The sequence below is a fragment of the Vulpes vulpes genome, chromosome 1 (assembly GCF_048418805.1).
Source record: "Vulpes vulpes isolate BD-2025 chromosome 1, VulVul3, whole genome shotgun sequence".
NCBI classification, from domain to species: domain Eukaryota; kingdom Metazoa; phylum Chordata; class Mammalia; order Carnivora; family Canidae; genus Vulpes; species Vulpes vulpes.
Genome location: NC_132780.1, coordinates 152,886,403 through 152,907,031, shown reverse-complemented (window position 1 = coordinate 152,907,031; position 20,629 = coordinate 152,886,403). Strand labels below are relative to the sequence as shown.

Below are 20,629 nucleotides of genomic sequence, written 5' to 3'. Positions count from 1 at the left end.
AGATGCACTATTTTTGTGTATAATCTGTTTATTGATTAGGATGCAAAGAGAAATCCAACTTACTCCTTCTTGACAATCTCCACATAAATCACTCTCTGCTTCTAAGAGAAAATGCAAGACAGGTTTCACAACTTTTCTGCAAAAATGGAAAGTCCTGGGGTTTCTTTCAAGCATTAAAGATTTTAGCACAGTCTAGTAATAGCATAACACCAGGCAGGTGTTGCGTATTATCACAACTCCATACTTGAAGTTAATATTCCTCTTTTCCCTGAGCCTGAGTCAGAGTCAGGGGAAGCGGCAAAGGTCATTGTTGGTTTCTCTGTCTTCTTTGTTTTCTCCCATATGGTCCAGTTGTTGCTTTAGGATTGGCCCAATGAGAATAGGGGATTAAGGGACAAAGGACTAGCTTTCACAGCCCCATGTAGTTAAGATCTGGCTTGGTACCCTCTCCATGTGTTGTACTTTCCTTCACGTGGGAAGAATCTTTCCCTTGCTTGTATATTCTGCATTGGCCCCCTGAGCTTATGATGATTCACCCCCTCTATTTGGTCCCTTCTTCTATCTACAAAGTTCTTTTGGATAGAATCCCCTTGGATAGGAGTCTAAGTTAGCCCCTCTCTCTTGGGACCCACGTGAAGCTCCCCAAAAGCTTGTGCTTTTGCCTATCAGGATGGTTAGCTCAATCCTGGGGAGCTTTTTATTCCAGACACAGTCTTCACCTTTAAATTCTCTTGGTGAGAGTTATATTCTAGTCATGTTCTCTAACACCAGGGAGACATGCTTAACCCCTCAGGAGGTCTCCTTGTACTCTATTTCTTGTTATAAGTTACAGGGTAAGAACACTGACTCTTCTTCTAAGAGGCAATGTTCAAAGCATCAGTAGATTTCTCCAAAGCAATCTCTCTTGGTTTCTGGCTTTGTCTGTCTCTCTGAGTGGATGATGGACTCTTGTTACTCTAATTGTTTTTCATAGATGCTCTAGCACAATACTTTTCACACATTTGTGGAGAACATTTTTTTTTTAATTTTTGATGCATTGAAGATCTACATATGGTCATTTAATGCATGACTGATCTCCTCAGCTCATATCACGGGTGACTTGCCACATGAGTTCAGCAGCGCCTGAAATGGTCTGTTCAATAAGGCAAGTCTGCTGACTATTTGCTTTTCCAGAGCAATGTCAAATTATTCAGAAAGTTGCTAAATACTCTTGATTTCCATATTTACCTTGTAGCAGACTAGTAAAACAGTTCTCAGACTGGCATAATTCTATGGGCATATTTTTAGTTGTGCTGTTCTAGCATTTTCCTTTAGGATCTCTTTAGGATTGAGAGATGGTGAGAATTTATGTATCATTCCTGGGGCATCAAGCTAAAATAGACCAAAAAAAGTTCTAGTTTAATATCCTATTATAGTTATATCTTAATTCCACTAAATATATTTATTACATGTCTGCTCTATGACACAGATTCTAAAAAAATAGAGCATGTATTCTGAAAAGGGGAGAAACATAATAAACGAATAGCTAAATATATACTATGTTAGGAAATGATAAGTGGTATGAAAAAAATGCTTGAGGGAAGGGGGAAAGAAAGGTGGGGGTAGAATGGTGGGCTGCAGTTTTATATTGCATGCTCAGAGAATGTGTTTTGATAAAGTAACATTTCATCAGAAATCTATATCAGTGACAGCACCATGCATCTGCATAAAAGGCTTTTAGGTCAAATACTTTTTTAGCATTATTAGCTTCTTAGCTTATGAGAGCCTGTCTTTGATAAAAAATAGAAGCAAATTTAAAAATGAAGGGGGAAAAATGAATTGGAGATGAGGACATGGAGAGAGATTGTAGATTACCTAAGAAAGGAATGAGGAAACTAGGCAGTAAGCTAGGGAGGATGTAGGATTCAGAAAGGTCTTTTTTTATTTTTAAGAGGTGGGGTGAGGGGCAGAGGGAGAGGGAGAGAGAAAATCCTAAGCAGGCTGCATGCCCAGCACGGAGCTCAACGTGGGATTTGATTTCATGACCCTGTGATTGTGACTTGAGCTGAAATCAAGAGTAGGATGGCCAACTGACTAAGCCACCCAGGTGCACCCAGAAATGTCTTTCTTAAGATGGGAGAATTTTATAAAAAAAAAAAAAGATGGGAGAATTTTGAGATGCTTTGGTGAGAAGAAAGGGAGGCTTTCCTTGGGCCTGCACAGAATAAAGCTAGGGGTAAGAGCAGAAATAGGTACATTTTAGAATTAATGGAGTTTGTTAAATAGGAATAGTGCTGCAGGCCCAATTGATGTTAGATGTTTTTACATTTGTTGGGGGAAATAAACTGACTGGTTGAGTGATGTTTTCAAAGCAGGTTTTAGCAATATAGGATCAGGAGTTAAGGTGAATATTTTGGCTGATTCAATATGGAGGGTAGAATTGATAGCTCTCGAGAGGGTGGCTGATATATTGATGACAAGAGAATGCTTGAAATAACACATTGTGAGACCAGTGGAGGGAGAACAGGAAACCACAAGGGCAGGAATGCATCTGATGACAAATAAAGAGGGTTGGAGGTCTGGTTAACTTGAAAAGGGGTGAGAGAATTAGCCAGAAATCTGAGATCATCTTGTTGGGTTAGAATGAGAAGTTTTGGAGTTGGTTCAGTTCCAGGTGATGTTGGGGCCATGGTCCAGAAGAGGAGAGAAGATGAAGATTATTTGAGTTCAGAAGGCTAGGAACTTTTGTGTTGAGGTGTTAGATGGCTCATCCAAATGATGTGGAAATCTTCCCAGTTGATGATGACACTCAATGCGGAGAAGAAGCAGGGAGTCAGATGCCAAAGTCCTCAGTTAATGAGGGAGTGGTGTGGCCAAGGGTCAGACAATTCAGAAAGGAGACAAAAGTGGCCTTGGATGATGGCAGAGATGTAACAGAGGGCAGGCTTTTGATGGGAGACATGTGGGAGAAGGAGCAGCCTCTGGTAGAGGAATGCAGGGGTTTGGAGAGTGGGCACTTAATAAATGATTAAGGTAAGACAAGCAGGGGAGTTGCTACTTTCTGTGAGAAGGTAGAGCTTGTTGACTGTGAAATGGAGGTTCCAAAGGGCACCTAGAAAAAGTTGGCAGGGAGGGTAGTGGTGGAGGAGATATAGACAGCAGGGTGATAGTCTTTGAGAGGAGAGTTGCCCGTGGGGCTTGAATCTGGGGCAGTAGCCGAGGATGGCAGGGGTGGGTGAGTTTGCCTGTGCAGAGATCTCAGCAGCTTTAGGGACAGACTTCAGAGGAATCAGAGGCAGCCTTCTGCCATCCACACCAGTAGTCTGCAGCCTTAGGTGCAGACCAGAAGGCTAGGTGGTGTGTCCCTTAGACTCTAGTCTGTTCGTAGAGTGTGCACTCCTTAAAGGCTTTTGGAATGACAGACCTAAATATATTATTGATTCTAAAATAAAAAGTTTGGAACTTGAACTTAAACAATGTTTATTATTATTATTTTTTAAAGATTTTATTTATTTATTTGAGAGAGATTGAGAGCAGAGCAAGAGAGAACACGAGCAGGGGGAGGGAGAGGGCCAGAGAGAGAGAAGCAGGCTCCCTATGGAGCAGGGAACCCAATCCTAGGACCCTGGGATCGTGGCCTGAGCCGAAGGCAGAAGCTTAGTTGACTGAGCCACCCAGGCACCCAGGTGCCCCAAACTTAAACAAACTTTAAGTAAATGCCTATAAAATGTATTTAAACTGGGTGGTTGTAATTCAACTTTTATATAATTATACATAAGTGAAATTTAAAATCAATTCGGAAAGTTGTTTTAAAAAATTTATTGATAAAATAAAGCTCTTTCAAACATTTAATGAAAAAATGTATCCGATTGTAAGCCTGATGTGATATGGGCAGAACATCTAAAACAGGCCTAGGACCTTTTGAATATCTCAAAACATCTTCTGGCTTGAGTTCCAAATATAAGCTCAGCAAGGAGTTATGCAGAAGATGTTAGTGAAGATAACCAGACCGTTCATACGACCTTCTTCAGGTGGTTGGGAGGGGACTGTTCTGTGGAATCATCTCTCTCAAGGGTGTCAGCTTTGGAATCTGCCTTTTGTGATTTGGAGGCTTAATTTCATTATTTCTTCAAAATCTTTTAAACATCATATGATTTGTAGTGGGGGTTGAGAAGGATTTGAAAGGACAAGTATTCTTGGGATGGCTGGGTGGCTCAGTGGTTGAGCGTCTGTCTTCCTTTGGCCCAGGGCATGATCCTGGAGATCCAGGATCGATTCCCACATGGGCTCCCTACATGGAGTCTACTTTTCCCTCTGCCTGTGTCTCTGCCTCTCTCTCTCTGTCTCTTATGAATAAATAAATAAAAATCTTTGAAAAAAAAGAGAAAGGACAGGTATTCTTCAGGCTTATGTACGAGGATACAGTCTGAGAATTTTAAGACCTCGATTTACACTACAGCAATTACTTCATCTCTTTGAGCTATAGCTTTTTTTTTTTTTGATGTAGAATGAGAATAATAGCAATATATACCTCATAGGATTCTTGCAGATTCAACAAGATAATATATTTTTTTAAAAGACTTTATTTATTTATTCATAGACACACACACACACACACACACACACACACAGAGGCAGAGACATAGGCAAAGAGAGAAGCAGGCACTGTGCAGAAAGCCTGATGTGGGACTTGATTCAGGGTCTCCAGGATCACGCCCTGGGCTGCAGTTGGCGCTAAACCACTGCGCCACCGGGGCTGCCCCAACAAAATAATATTTTGACAAGGTTTTGGGAGCTATAAATGCCCCATATGGGTAGTTATGATTGACAGGGATTTGGGGTGGCATGATGGTGATAAAGAATGATGAAAAGAAAGTAAGATGGTTGATACCTGACACTCTCATTGGCTGCATGCCTGGCCTGGCCATTCGGTCTATCTATCTATCTATCTATCTATCTATCTATCTATCTATCTATCTCCTATAACCCACCATTCCAAACAAAAGCTAGGATTGGCTAGGATTTCATCTCTGTCTAATCATATGAACTCTCCAGCCACCTGAATGCTCAATACTCAAGGTAACCATTATTCTGAACATTTATATCATTATCTTGTTTACCTTTTCACAGAGTTTATTGCATCTCTTAGTATTCTTAAAAAGTTCACATTTTAAATTTTTATTGTTTTTAACTTAATAAGAAAGACTATCATACCTTATGTAATTATTTGGAACATACTTTCACTTAATATTGCATTGCTAATATTCAAACTGTAGTGTATTCATCCAACTTGTGTGAATGTACCAGTTTGTTCATTTATTCAGGCACTTGTAGATGGGCATTTGTTTCCAGGCTTTATTCATTTCAGTGCTACTCCAAGTTTTCTTGCATATGCCATTTACACTGCATGTGTAAGTTCTTCTTGGCTACATGCTTAGCAGAATTACTGCATCATAGGGTATACATGAGAGTTAAACTAGAAAATGCCAAATGGTTTCTCAAAGACTTACACCACTTATGCTTCCATCTGCGTGGATAAACAAGCATGTGGAGCCATGTTCTTTTCTGCACATAGTGATATTAGAGTTTAAACATTTTTGTTAATTGAATTCATGTAATATGTTATCTCATTGTGGGTTTGATTTGTTTTATTCTGATGACTAATGACACCAACATATATATAAAATATATATATATATATATATTTTTTTTTAAATCTCAAGTTTAAACATTTTTATTTCCATTTGAAAAAAAAAGTTGATCGGGGAACACTGTTTGATGGCTCTCCTGGTAGCTTCTGCTTCATTACCAAATTAACATCACACCTTCATGGCATCACTTTCCTAAGTTGTATAGTTGTTTTATGCATGCATGTGACTCATAGTCTTTTACTGCTTCTAAGGGATTTAAAATATTATGTATCCCATTTTTACAATACTGTGTTTGCCATCATTATTATATAAGATTTTAAAAAATTATTTCAAATAATACCTTCTCATAAAATAAAAATTATTTCACCTACTTAAAACTTGCATTCCATTTAACAACAGAATATGTAACTGCTTAAAAGAGCCAAGTGACATAAGTGAATGCAAAAAAAAATTTGTTTAAAGTTCAAAGTCGATATTTTAAAACATAGCAATAGAGGAAATGACCTATATCATCACATTAAACAATATTTATATACTACTATATGAATGATACTATACAAAATCTCAAATATATCATCTCCTTGTTTGGAAAATACATCCACAATTATTTCACTATTACTTGAACCTGCATCATAACTTATTTATCTTGTCTTCTCCTACCTATTTTTTCCTTTTTTACCTTTTTTTGGTGTATTTTTTTTATTGGAGTTCGATTTGCCAACATATTTACCAACAATATAACATATTACATTTGCCACAGTGCTCATCCTGTCAAGTGCCCCCCTCAGTGCCTGTCACCCAGTCATCCCATCCACCCCCCACCTCCCCTTCCACTACCACTTGTTCATTTCCCAGAGTTAGGAGTCTCTCATGTTTTGTCACCCTCTCTGATATTTTCCACTCATTTTCTCTCCTTTTCCCTATAATCCCTTTCACTATTTTTTATATTCCTTGTATGAGTGAAACCATATAATGATTGTCCTTCTCCAATTGACTTCCTTCACTCAGCATAATACCCTCCAGTTCCATACACGTGGAACCAAATGGTGGGTTTTCTTTCTTTCTTTCTTTCTTTCTTTCTTTCTTTCTTTCTTTCTTTCTTTCTTTCTTTCTTTCTTGTCTTTCTTCCTTCCTTCCTTCCTTCCTTCCTTCCTTCCTTCCTTCCTTCCTTCCTTCCTTTCTCTCTCTTTCTTTCTTTCTTTCTTTCTTTCTTTCTTTCTTTCTTTCTTTCTTTCTTTCTCTTTCTTTCTTTCTTTCTTTCTCTTTCTTTCTTTCTTTCTTTCTTTCTCTTTCTTTTTTTTTTTTTTAAAGATTTTATTCATTCATTCATGAGAGACACAGAGAGAGAGGCAGGGACACAGGCAGAGGGAGAAACAGGCTCCATGCAGGGAGCCTAATGTGGGACTCAACCCCGGGACCATGCCCTGAGCCAAAGGCAGACGCTCAACGGCTGAGCCACCCAGGCTCCCCGTATTCGTCGTTTCTAATGGCTGAGTAATATTTTTTTTTTTGGTTTTTTTTTTTTTTTTTTTTGGTATTCGTCGTTTCTAATGGCTGAGTAATATTCCATTGTGTGTGTGTGTGTGTGTGTGTGTGTGTGTGTGTATAACATCTTTTTTATCCATTCATTATTCAATTGACACCAAGGCTCCTTCCACAGTATGGCTATTGTGGACATTGCTGCTATAAACATTGGGTGCAGGTGTCTTGGTCTTTCACTTCATCTGTATCTTTGTGGTAAATCCCCAGCAGTGTAATTGCTGGGTTGTAGGGTAGCTCTATTTTTACCTCTTTGAGGAGCCTCCACACAGTTTTCCAGAGTGGCTGTACCAGTTCACATTCCCATCAACAGTGCAAGAGGGTTCCCCTTTCTCCACATCCTCTTCAACATTTGTTGTTTCCTGCCTTGTTAATTTCCCCCATTCTCACTGGTGTGAGGTGGGATCTCATAGTGGTTTTGATTTGTATTTCCCTATGGCAAGTGATGCGGAGCATTTTCTCATGTGCTTGTTGGCCATGTCTATGTCTTCCTTGGTGAAATGTCTGTTCGTGTCTTTTGCCCATCTTATGATTGGATTGTTTGTTTCTTGGGTATTGAGTTTAATAAGTTCTTTATAGATCTTGGATACTAGCCCTTTATCATTTGCAGATATCTTCTCCCATTCTGTAGGTTTTATTTTAGTTTTGTTGACTGTTTCTTTTGCTGTGCAGAAGCTTTTTATCCTGATTAAGTCCCAGTAGTTCATTTTTGCTTTTGTTTCCCTTGCCTTCATAGATGTATCTTGCAAGAAATTGCTGTGGCCAAGTTCAAAAAGGGTGTTGCCTGTGTTCTCTTCTAGGGTTTTGATGGATTCTTGTCTCTCTCACCTTTAGATCCTTCATCCATTTTGAATTTATCTTTATGTATGGTGTAAGAGAATGGTCCAGTTTCATTCTTCTGCATGTGGCTGTCCAATTTCCCCAGCACATTTATTAAAGAGACTGTCCTTTTGCCAGTGGATAGTCTTTCCTGCTTTGTCGAATATAGTTGACCATAGAGTTGAGGGCCCATTTCTGGGTTCTCTATTCTGTTCCATTGATCTATGTGTTGTTTTTGTGCCAGTACCACACTGTCTTGATGATCACAGCTTTGTAGTACAACTTGAAATCCAGCATTGTGATGCCTCTGGCTCTGTTTTTTTTTTTTTTTTTTTTTTTTTTTACAACCAACACATCCTTTATTTACTCGATTGAAAGTAATGGTACATACGAGGCTTAATAGAGTTGCCCTCCACTTTCTTCTGACTCCAGAGTTGTATTCCGATGCTTGAGACTGCTCTACTGCTGCTCTTGTCAGTGGTTGGTTTTCTTTCAGGATCAAGGTGGGTACTTTCATACAAAATTTTATTTTTAATTCCATCTCTGGCAATTCTTTCCTGGATTCTTAGCTTTGCATAATTATACCTACAGTGGAACCAGCATCTTAAAGTCACCAAGATAAATCCTCCTACTCCAATGTCATATGATCTTCTAATCCAACTAGTTAGCAAAAAATGTCCAAGGCCAGCCACAAGCAATCCTAACAAACGATACAATACTGAATCCTGTGCACAGGGAATGTTTTCAACATCTCAAATTCCTAGGAGCTTAAAGGGCTTCCCCTTGGTGGGTTTGCCGGGCTTTGGTGTGGCGGCCATGGCTTCCGGTGGGCGCCTGCGGCCTGGTTTTCTTTTTCAATATTCCCCTGGCTATTCGAGGTCTTTTCTGATTCCATACAAATCTTAAGATTATTTGTTCTAACTCTCTGAAGAAAGTCCATGGTATTTTGATAGGGATTGCATTAAATGTATAAATTGCCCTGAGTAGCATAGACATTTTCACAATATTAATTCTGCCAACCCATGAGCATGGAATATATTTCTATCTCTTTGTGTCTTCCTCAATTTCTTTCAGAAGTGTTCTGTAGTTTTTAGGGTAGAGATCCTTTACCTCCTTGGTTAGGTTTCTTCCTATTTATCTTCTGCTTTTGGGTGCAATTGTAAATGGGATTGACTCCTTAATTTCTTTTTCTTTCAGTCTCATTGTTAGTGTATAGAAATGCCACTGATTTCTGGGCCTTGATTTTGTATCCTGCCACACTGCCGAATTGCTGTATGAGTTAGCATTTTAGGGGAGAGTCTTTTGGGCTTTCTATGTATAGTATCATATCATCTGTGAAGAGGGAGAGTTTGACTTCTTCTTGCCAGTTTGGATGCCTTTTATTTCTTTTTGTTGTCTTATTGCTGTGGGTAGGACTTCTACTATTATGTTGAATAGCACTGTTGAGAGTGGACATACATGTCATGTTCCTGATCATAGGGGAAAGGCTCTCAGTTTTTCCCCATTGAGAATGATACTTGCTGTGGGCTTTTCATAGATGGCTTTTAAGATGCTGAGGAATGTTCCCTCTTTCTCTACATTCTGAAGAGTTTTGATCAGGAATGGATGCTGTATTTTGTCAAATGCTTTCTCTGCATCTATTGAGATGCATATATCATATGGTTCTTGTTTTTTCTCTTGTTGATGTGATCTATTACACTGATTGTTTTATGAGTGTTGAACCAACCTTGCATCCCAGGGATAAATCCCACTTGGTCATGGTGAATAATCTTCTTAATGTACCTTTGGATCCTATTGGCTAGTATCTTGCTGAGAATTTTGTATCTGTGTTCATCAGGGATATTGGTCTATAATTCTCCTTTTTGGTGGGGTCTTTGGTTTTGGAATTAAGCTGATAGTGGCCTCATAAAATGAGTTTGGGAGTATTTCATCCCTTTCTATCCTTTGGAACAGCTTTAGTAGAATAGGTATTGTTTCTTCTTTAAATGTTTGATAGAATTCCCCCTGGGAATCCATCTGACCCTGGACTTTTGTGTCTTGGGCGGTTTTTGATGACTGCTTCAATTTCCTCCCTGGTTATTGGCCTGTTCAGGTTTTCTATTTCTTCCTGTTCCAGTTTTGGTAGTTAGTGGTTTTCCAGAAATGCATACATTTCTTCTAAATTGCCTAATTTATTGGTGTATATCTGCTCATAATATGTTCTTAAAATCGTTTGTATAACAAAAAAAATCATTTGTATTTTCTTGGTATTGGTTGTGATCTCTCCTCTTTCATTCATGATTTTATTAATTTGAGTCTTTTTTCTTTTTAATAAGCCTGACTGTAGGTTTATCTATTTTATTAATTCTTTCAGGGATACCTGGGTGGCTCAGCAGCTTAGCGCTTCCCTTTGGTCCAGGCCATGATCCTGGGGTCCCAGGATCAAGTCCCACATTGGGCTCTCTGCATGGAGCCTGCTTCTCCCTCTGCCTGTGTCTCTGCCTCTCTCTCTGTATCTCTCATGAATAAATAAATAAAATGTTAAAAAAAATAATTCTTTCAAAGAACCAACTCCTGGTTTTGTTGATCAGTTCTACAGTCCTTCTGGTTTCTATTTCATTGAGTTTTGCTTGAATATTTATTATCTCTCTTCTTCTGCTTGGTGTGGGTTTTACTTGCTGTTCTTTCTCCAGTTCCCTTAGGTGCAAGGTTATGTTGTGTATTTGAGTTTTTTCCAATTTTCTGAGGAAGGCTTGTATGGCACTGTATTTCCCTCTTAGTACTGCTTTTGCTGTATCCCAAAGATTTTGAATGGTTGTATCTTCATTTCATTAGTTTCCATGAACCTTTTTAATTCTCTAATTTCCTGGTTGACCCATTCATCTTTTAGTAGGATGCTCTTTAACCTCCACGTGTTTAAGTTTCTTCCAAATTTCTTCTTGTGATTGAGTTCTAGTTTCAAAGCATTGTGTTCTGAAAATATGCAGGGGACAATCCCAATCTTTTGGTATTGGTTGAGACCTGATTTGTGACCCAGTATGTGGTCTATTCTGGAGAAAGGCCCATGTGCACTTGAGAATAATGTGTATTCAGTTGTGTTCGGATGGAAAGTTCTGTGTATATCTGTGTAATCCATCTGGTCCAGTGTATCATTTAAAGCTCTTGTTTCTTTGGTGATGTTGTGCTTAGAATATCTGTCATTTGCAGAAAGTGCCATGTTGAAGTCTCCTACTATTAGTGTATTATTATCTAAGTCTTTACTTTGATTATTAATTGATTGATATACTTGGCAGCTCCCACATTCAGGGCATAAATATTCATGATTGTTAGGTTTTCTTGTTGGATAGACTCTTTAAGTATGATATAGTGTCCCTCTTCATCTTTTACTACAGTGTTTGAGATAAACTTTAATTTTTCTGATATGAGACTTGCTACCCCAGCTTTCTTTTGAGGACCATTTGCATGGTAAATGGTTTTCCACCCTTTCATTTTCAGGCTGGAGGTATCCTTAGGTCTAAAGTGAGTCTCTTGTAGACAGCAAATAGATGGGTCTTGCTTTTTTATCCTGTCTGAAACCCTGTATCTTTTGATGGGATCATTTATCCCATTCACATTCAGAGTAACTATTGAAAGATATGAATTTAGTCTCATTGTAATACCTATTCAGTCCCTGTTTTTGTGGATTGTTTCTTTGGGCTTCCTCTTTTACAGAGTCTCCCTTAATATTTCTTGCAGAGGTGGTTTGGTGGTCACATATTCTTTCAGTTTCTGCCTATCTTGGAAGCTCTTTATCTCTCCTTCTATTCTGAATGAGAGCCTTGCTGGATAAAGTATTTTTGGCTGCATGTTCGTCTTTAGTACCCTGAATATATCATGTCAGCCCTATCTGGCCTGCTATGTCTCTGTCACGAGATCTGCTGTTAATCTAATATTTCTCCCCATATAAGTTAAGAATCTCTTGTCTTTTGCTGCTTTAAGGATTTTCTCGTTATCTTTGGAATTTGCAATTTTCACTATTAAATGTCGATGTGTTGAACGGTTTTTATTGATTTTGCAGGGGGCACCTCTCTATCTCCTGGATCTGAATGCCTGTTTCCCTCCCCAAGTTAGGGAAGTTCTCAGCTATGATTTGTTCAAGTGTGCTTTCTGGCCCTCTGTCCCTCTCGGCGTTTTCTGGAACCCCAATTAAATGTAGATTTTTCCTTCTGAGGCTATCATTTATTTCCCTTAACCCTTCCTCATGGTCTTTTAATTGTGTTTCTTTTTTTCCCTCAGCTTCCTTTCTTGCCATCAACTTGCCTTCTATGTTGCTCAGTCTTTCTTCCACCTCATTAACCCTCATCGTTAGGATAACCAGTTTGGATTGATTGATTGGATTGATCATCTCATTTAATTGATTTTTAATTTTGGCCTGATTAGATCTAGGTTTTGCAGTAACGAAGTCTCTAGAGTCCTGTATGCTTTTTTCTAGAGCCACCAGTAGCTTTACAATTTTGCTTCTGAATTGGCTTTCTGACATCAAATTGTAATCCATATTCTGTAACTCTGAGGCAGAGAGTACTGTTTCTACTTCTTTTTTTTTTGGTGAATTCTCATTCTAGTCATTTTACTCAGTGCGGAGTGGCTGTATGAGTGGGCTGAATCAAGAATATCAACCACAACCTAAGTAAATTTTACCTTAGGTGATTCTGATGGGGTCAGAGTCCAGAAAATGAAAACAAAGATCAGAGTGAAATAAAACAAAAGGACCACTAAAGTGAAAAACAAATTTTAAAACAAAGTAGTAAAAAAGAAAAGCCCAAGAATCCCAAAGAAGAAGAAGAAAAAAAAAGAGAACAAAAGAAGAGAAAAAAGCAAAAGTAAAGAGGAAAAAAAAGAAAAAAAGAAGAAAAAAGGGGGAGACTGGGAGATGGTGGTGCTGAACAAGTTATAGTGGAGGGAGAATGTAGTAGTTTAACTGAGGGGTCATAGAGGGTGATCCTCTTGCTTCTGAGTGTATTAAGTTCTGTATGTTAGAAGATGCTGGGTCCCAAATTTATATAAACCAGCAATACTTGAAGAAAGCCCCAACATTGGCCACCAAAACATAAACGAGATAAAAGGGGGGCAGAATGGGAATGAAGGGAGAATATAATCTCACGGAATGAACCAGCATGATATACCACTTGGTTCTGGGTGCATGCTGGTCATGTTTTAGAAGGTATCAACTTCCACCATTGTCAAACAAAATGAGGCAGAGAAAATAAAACACACACACACACACACACACATGCACACAAACATATCTTGTATATCTGCCAAAATTAAGTTGAGTATGTTGAAGGGAATCTAGAAGTGGAAAATACATCTAAGACATGTAATTGTAGAAATATGAAAGTCAAAAAGGAAGAGACTTAAAAATGAAGAGGTGGTAAAATTTTGTAGTTAAAGGGGGAAAAGGGAAAAAATATTGAAAATTTTTAGTCTGATATAAAAACGAGTTGTACTGGAAAAGGGGGGAAAAAGTTGGGGGTATCCTCTGGTTCTGTGTACTGTAAATCCTTTGACTTACCCTGGAGCTTTCCCGCATTGCTTGGTCAAGAACTTGCTCTTCTCCTGTCCTTGCAGCTGGTCTTCTGGGGGAGGAGCTGCTGTGCTGACTTAGGTGTGTGCACCTGGGGGACCTGCCCCTCCCCCCTGCCGGGTGCAGGGCTCAGTGGGAGCTGTTTACCCCATGAGGCCCGTGTCCCCGGTGCCCCACCTCTCGGAGGCACAGGGTGACACCAGGAGGAACAACCCCACTGGTGGAGGCCAGCTCCCCAGCCCTAGAGTCAGCTCCCGCAGTAACCACCGCAGCTCCCAGTCCGCAGGGGCCTGGATGCTCTGGGGCGGGGTGGGGGCGCTGACCTGCACAGCTCGGGGGCGCCCGTGGCAGGAGCCTCCCCGCCGTCCTGGGCCCTCCCCGCCTCCGCCTGTCCCGGGGGAGCCCACGATCCCCGCTGTGTCCCCAGCGCCCTGGGTCTGGGGCCTGCACATCGCTCCCAGGGCGGTGGACCCCGAAGGCAGCAGGGCGCAGCCCCCTCCACCCGGAGCCCCCCGACCCCCGGCTTCTCCCCGAGGCCCCACCGGGCGCTCCAGCCCTTTACCGTGCTGGGCCGCCGGGTGTGGGGCGCTGTCCCCGGGGCACCTCCTCTGTTAGTGACCCCGGGAGGCAGGGGGCCCCACCGCCCTCCCGCGGTCCTGCCCGGGTTCCCCGCTGAGCGCCTTTCCCTCCGGGAGGAATCTGGTGCGGATTGTTAAAGTTCCTGCTTCCCGGGGCGGGCTCTCCTGTCCCGGGGCTCCCGCCCCCCGTAGCCCGGCTCCTCGCGGGGGCTCCTCCCGCATTGGATTTTTATTATATTTGTTTCCACCTTCCTACCTTGTTAGAAGCGAAAACCCTTATCTCTGTAGTTTTCTGGCTGTTCTCTCCTAAATCTCAGGTCGAGTCCGTAGGTGTGCAGGATGGTTTGGAAGTTACCCAGTGAGGTGGTGCGGCCGGGTGAGCGGAGGCCCCTGCTCCTCCGCCTGCTTGCCCCCACCGCCAATATCTTTTCATGTGTTTATTAGCCTTATGTGTTTCCTCTTCTGCAAAATGTCCATTTCATTTGCCTCTCTCCTTGGTTATTTGGTTGTTAGTGCTTCTTATTGATTTGTGGGAATTCTTTTTATATTTATGTTCTCTGGCTTTTAATTTAAATTATTATAGTTTTCATTGCTTTGTTATTTTTGATAATCTCATCTAACTCCAGTTTTATACATACACATTTCGTTTATATTTAGGATCTGATAATATACTTGAGGTTTTTGTCTTTGGGTTTGTGTCTGTGTGTTGTTTTTGTAGTCCCACCTAGTGGGGCCTTGTCTCACTATGTTTTGCAATTTCTTAAAAAAATTTAGGTATAATTGACATACAACAGGGGATCCCTGGGTGGCTCAGTGGTTTGGTGACTGCCTTTGGCTTAGTGCATGATCCTGGGGTCCCAGGATCCTGTCCTGCATCGGGCTCTGGGTATGGAGCCTGCTTCTCCCTCTGCCTGTGTCTCTGTCTCTCTCTCTCTCTGTCTATCATGAATGAATGGATAAAATCTTTAAACAAATGACCTTTAAAAAAATAATTGACATGCAACATAATATTAGTTTTAGTTGTACAACATAACGAGTCATTGTTTGTATATATTGCAACATGATCACCAGAGTAAGTCTAATTATCCACCACCTATACATAGTTACATAATTTTTGTGTGTGTGATGAGAACTTTTAAGGATTTTTCTTAGCAACCTTCAAATATACGATACAGTATTATTAACTATATAGTTGCCAAGTTGTATATAACATCACCATTGACTTAACTTATAACTGGAAGTTTGTACCTTTTGACTCTGTTCACCTATTTTCATACGATCCCTCTCCCATTCTTGTTTTGGAACTTTTTATCATGAAGTTTCCTTAGCTGTAATTTTGTGGAAGTTTTTGAGGCATGGATTGAAGGTACATTTCTCCATAGAGGATCTTCTTTTATTTTTGCTGGCTTTATTAACTGTGGGAAATCTAAAAATAGATTTCCAGTCTCAGAGCTTTTAATATTGCACAGGTAGTGTAATTGGCCACAAAACACACATGAGAATCAGTTTATTGTGATGAAAATGTTTTTCCTACTAGGTCCAGCCTCCAGCCTCAGACAGGCAAGTGTTTTTGTTCTCTAGAGTATTTTTTGTTTTTCTGATTCATTCTTTCCCTGGCTTTATTTGTGAATGTTCCAATCAGACGTCTTCATCTTTATCTTTTGTCCTACCCAGCTGCTTGGCCATCAAAGTGCACTGTTAGTTAGCCATCAGCCTATCATTTCTGTATTGTGTTTTTACTTCTTCAGCTATCTGGCTTCCGAGAATTTCCTTAACTTTCTTGCCACCTCACTGATGCATTAAAAATATGTGTTGTTATTTTATTGAGTGCTTTTATGTGTTGTATAAGAGGAAGGCATATTAGGATGTCAAGTTTACAATATATCACAGAAGCCCTTGTCTTATTTTTGTCACTAAAGAGGTCCCCCCAAGTGGGTTCTCTCAGGTCAGAGCCATATGTACCCCAAAGCTTCCATCCATAGAGCCATTGAAAGTTAAAAAATCTGATCAGTATATTCTCCCCTGTATATCAGTATATTCTCCCCTGGTCCAGCTAGGGGGTCAAGACATGACTTTTAACATTTCTGGTATAATTTCTTTTCTACATAGGGCTGTGCAGTACACAGAGCCAACTGCTTTTCATTTCTTAAAGCCAATGACACAGCACCTTCATTTCCCGCAGACAGTAGAATTCATGCTCACGTAGCGTATTGAGAAATACTCTAGTGACTCACTTATTTTCAAGTGTCAAATTTCAGTACATAATAAGCCAAGTCAACTTTTTTTTTTTTTTAGATTTTATTTATTAATTCACAAGATACACACAGAGAGAGGCAGAGACATAGGCAGAGGAAGAAACAGGCTCCCTGTGGGGAGCCCTATGCTGGACTTGATCCTGGAACCCCAGGATCACACCCTAGCCAAAGCAGACACTCAACCACTGAGCCACCCAGGCGTCCTAAGCCAAATCAACTCTTTAACTGTATAATATTTTGTTATAATTGAACATAAAATGTCAAATAGAGAAGATATTGGTGTAATTTTTTATGACAAAAAAATCCAGATAAATTATGAAATAGCAATTGTGGTTGTCAGGTTATTTTATTTATTACTTTTGTTTATTGTTTTGGTAATAACTTTCTAAGAAAATGTTATAATCCAAAAATACACTTTTTTAGAGGGAAGGATAAGTTACAGGAGTAGAAGAGGTTAGTTTTTGTTTTCTTTCTTATAAATGATACTCAGTACATGCTATCTCTAATCTATTAGATTTTAAACTTAGTTCAGGTTAAATTTATTATATAAACAGGCTCTGTATAAATTTGAAAGCCAAACTTTAAAGATACTGGAATTTGGGCATTAAAAAGACTTCAGAGATGATGAACTCACAGACAATTTAGAATCACGTTATCCAGGCTTGGTTATCACTTTGAGGAAGCAAGGCCCAGTACAATGACCCAAGATGCCCCACATCATATGTCCTGAAACCTTCAGAGTCACATCTGGAAAGAGGACCTCCTAGTTGAATATTTCTTCTATTTTTCCCTCTTTATATGCCATGTTTAGCTAAGCTTTTGCAGTTTATTTCCATAAATTAAAAAAAAATATATATGTTTTATAAAATGAACTGACTCCTTCCCCATGTTTAAAATTAATTTAGGAAACCTAGACATTTTACATTAAAAAAACCCAGTCTTTGGAATTTATGGGAGTATTAAGCAGGCATCACAGATTTCTTTAGCTTATTTCTAGAGTACGTGTAATCGCCATGACTCCGGGCAAACTTGTCTGTTTATTAGAGCAAAAGAATCAGGAAGTCTGAGATGCAGACATTTCAGGATACTAAGGGAGAAAAAAATAGCTTCTTCTGAAATAAGAACACTGCTTTTTATAAACAAATGACTACCATTGCTTCCTGTTTTTAAATCCTATTAAAAACTGTTTGGAAGCATCATCAGCTCTGTAGTTCCAGAGATAACCATACACAAGTGAAACTGTACTAGAAAAGAAGTTGTAAAAGCACAAACATTTTATGACAACAGCATTTTTATTGTTGCTAATTAATGACAGTAATGATGGCTAGCCTTCCTTAAGCACTTCCTGTGAGCCACGGTGCTAGGCAATGGGCAATAGCTCACTCTATCCAAACAACCCTAGGAAGTAGATTTTTTTTATACATTAGAGAACCGAAGTTGAAAAAGGTTAAAAGCTTGTCCACAGTTACATAGCTAAAAGTGGTGAAGCTGGACCAGGAGGCACATTGCTCTGTCAGACTCCAGACCTCAGTTCTTTGTTTTCCCATCCATCAGTATGTGTAGTTTACAAGCCTGTCACAGGGAAAGGAACACTGAAGAGTGAATCTCCAGTGGGAGGATTTCAGACATTATGGCACCAGTTTTTGGTAGATCTTCTGACTCCATTAGGTCACATGAAATCTCCCTGGAGAATCAGGAAGGCAGGTGAGAAGATAAGGCCATCATCTGTCTCTGTGACTCAGCAGATTGGTGATGATGAGCCTGTACTCTGAACTAGGGAAACAGAGGAGTGGATTGTTGTGTTTAAATTAAAAGCATGTACTCCAGGCAGTATTTCTCTTGAGTAATTCTGAATTAGGGCCAGGCTCTGTCTCTGTTAGTACAGAGACTCATTTGGCTTCTTGCACTTCTGTCCCGTGATAGTCAGAACTGGCTTTAGGAAAGATTGTGAAGTAGGCAAAGCTTATTAACTTGCTTTACCTCTAAAAGCACCAATGTTCCCTCCTCTGTTTATCAAAATATTTCTTCAGGATGTAGTCTGATGTCTTTATTCACACTAAAGTATAAATGACTGATATCACTTACTGTTTTCTATCTATGAGAAGCTTGATTAGAAATAAAAAGCTTTAAACCCAAAGAATGAATCATTATTACTAGAATTTTAGGCATTACTAGAATTTTAGTGTACAGATGATATAAAGGGAGGTGAAAATTTTTTTCAGGGAGATGTCGCCAAGATGGTGACATAAGTCATTCCTGACTTTGCTCCCCATCACAAGAAGAATGATTAACATCTATTCTAGAATAAGACATCTCTGAGAGAACCGTAGAACATAGGGGTGAAGTTGAAGTCCCCAGCTCAGAGACAGAGACATAATGGGTTCTTGTTGACTGCATTGTCCCTCCCCCAGGTCAGTGAAACTCTGCACGGAGAGGTCTGCCCTGAGCCTCTTGTTTCTCCAGTGGGAAAAGAGAACCCAGAGGGTACAACTAGCCTCTCTTAGCACTGCGGGTTGTTTTGTGGGAGTGCCTACTGTGATCTCTCACCATGGGACTGCTGGGGGAATCTGCAGCCATGGAGAATCTGACTGATAGAGAAGGGGGAAGGGCTTGCCTCATTCCCCATGCAGTTTTTAGGAGACTGACAATACCTGTAGTGCCCAATTACCCAAGTAGTAATCCCAGTCAGCAGTTTTGTTCCTCTGCAGAACCAGGCTGGATGTGTGCTCTGACCAGGAAATCTGACAGAGTGTAGAGCTGCCTGATTGAGATTCTCAAACAAGGAGTTTTGCTAGTCCTAGAGCTCAGTTTGCACATGGCCAGGCAAGGAGCTGAGCCACTCTCCTTCCTGTGGAGAGTGCCTTCCAGCTCTATTTGACCAGAAGAACTAGCAACAATTCTTGGAAACTATGTAACCTAGTGGTACTAAAGCCAAGAGGTGGGCAGGCAGAGCAGATCATCCCCAGAGCAAAGCCAGTACTAGTTGTGGGACCTTCTTTTGCTTCTGCACGGGTTAGATGAATTGATTCATAGCTAAGAATGAGGATAGTCCTCAGCCCCTCCCAACTGAAGAGCTTACTTGGGAAATTGAGAGTAGCCTATAGCAGCCCTGTCCCCTCTTGCCTAGGCAAGGGAGCTGAGACATGGCACCAGATCTGCCTGATTCAGATTCTCATATGAAACATTTTGTTGGCCCTAGAGCCCAATTTGCACACACCCGGGCAAGGTGCTGAGTCACAGCTTCACCCACTTGAGAGAGTATCTTCCTGCCTCATCTGACCAGAAGGGCTGGAGACAGTTCCTGGAAACTTGGTGGCCCAGTGGCACTTGAGCCGAGAGGAAGGCATATAGAGCCAATAGTTTGCAGAGCAAAGCCGGTGGACCTGTTCAGCCAGGGAACTTGGGGTGCAGGTCAGCTTGAGTTAAGACAACAAAGAGCTTTACTAGTTTTCCAGAAGCTTCCCCTGCAGTGCCTGGGCAGGGAATCTAATTCGTAGTCCCATTCAGTGTTGAATACAGCCTTCAGCCTGTGCAATCAAGGAACCTAACCAGAGTACTGGAGAAGCTGTGAAGCCCATCCAGCAGTCCCATATAGAGTGACAGAGAGCATAGCCCATGGCTTCTGTTGTCTGCAGAGTGAAACCAGTGGCCTCACCCTATCACAGAATTCACCCACCCAGGCCTGATTTAGGCCTCCAAACAAGTGGCACAGACATGGGTTCTGTCTTGCTTCCTTGCTAGAGCAAGGAAGTCAATTCAGTTTCATCTATTACTGAATGTAGTCTCCAGTTCTGATGATCTAGCAAGCCTCACCAGAGGATTCAGGCAACTGTGGAGCCCATCCTACAGTCTCACTTGGGTAAGGAACCAAGCCAGCAGTCCTATTTGACTGTTCTCATCCAGTGGCACACTCTCCCATTCCCATCCTCAGAGGTTGAACAATTGCCTTGTCTGGAAATAGACCATAATGGTAGGTCTCTTTTGTCCAAAGAAATTACTAGCAGACACATCCAGAAACCCAAACTGAACTGACTGGTGAAGAATTGTCTCTCCCAAAGCAGATCTGTAGAGTCTGATAGAGACTCAGACAGAGCCCCATTATTAAAATGCACAGATGCCAATGTAAGGTGGATCCTCAAAAATCAAGTAAGTATGACACCTCATTAGAAACTAAAAAAGTGGGATCCCTGGGTGGCGCAGCAGTTTGGCGCCTGCCTCTGGCCCAGGGCGCGATCCTGGAGACCCGGGATCGAAGCCCACATCGGG

The 20,629-nt window shown here is 40.6% G+C and overlaps 1 protein-coding gene and 1 pseudogene across 18 annotated transcripts in view; one reads left to right on the top strand and one right to left on the bottom strand.

Annotated features, from left to right (window-relative positions):
- DST (dystonin) overlaps window positions 1–20,629 on the top strand; it is a 479,832-nt gene that overhangs the window by 76,167 nt on the left and 383,036 nt on the right. The window lies entirely within an intron of this gene.
- LOC112914085 (cytochrome c oxidase assembly protein COX20, mitochondrial pseudogene) lies at window positions 8,617–8,806 on the bottom strand (annotated as a pseudogene).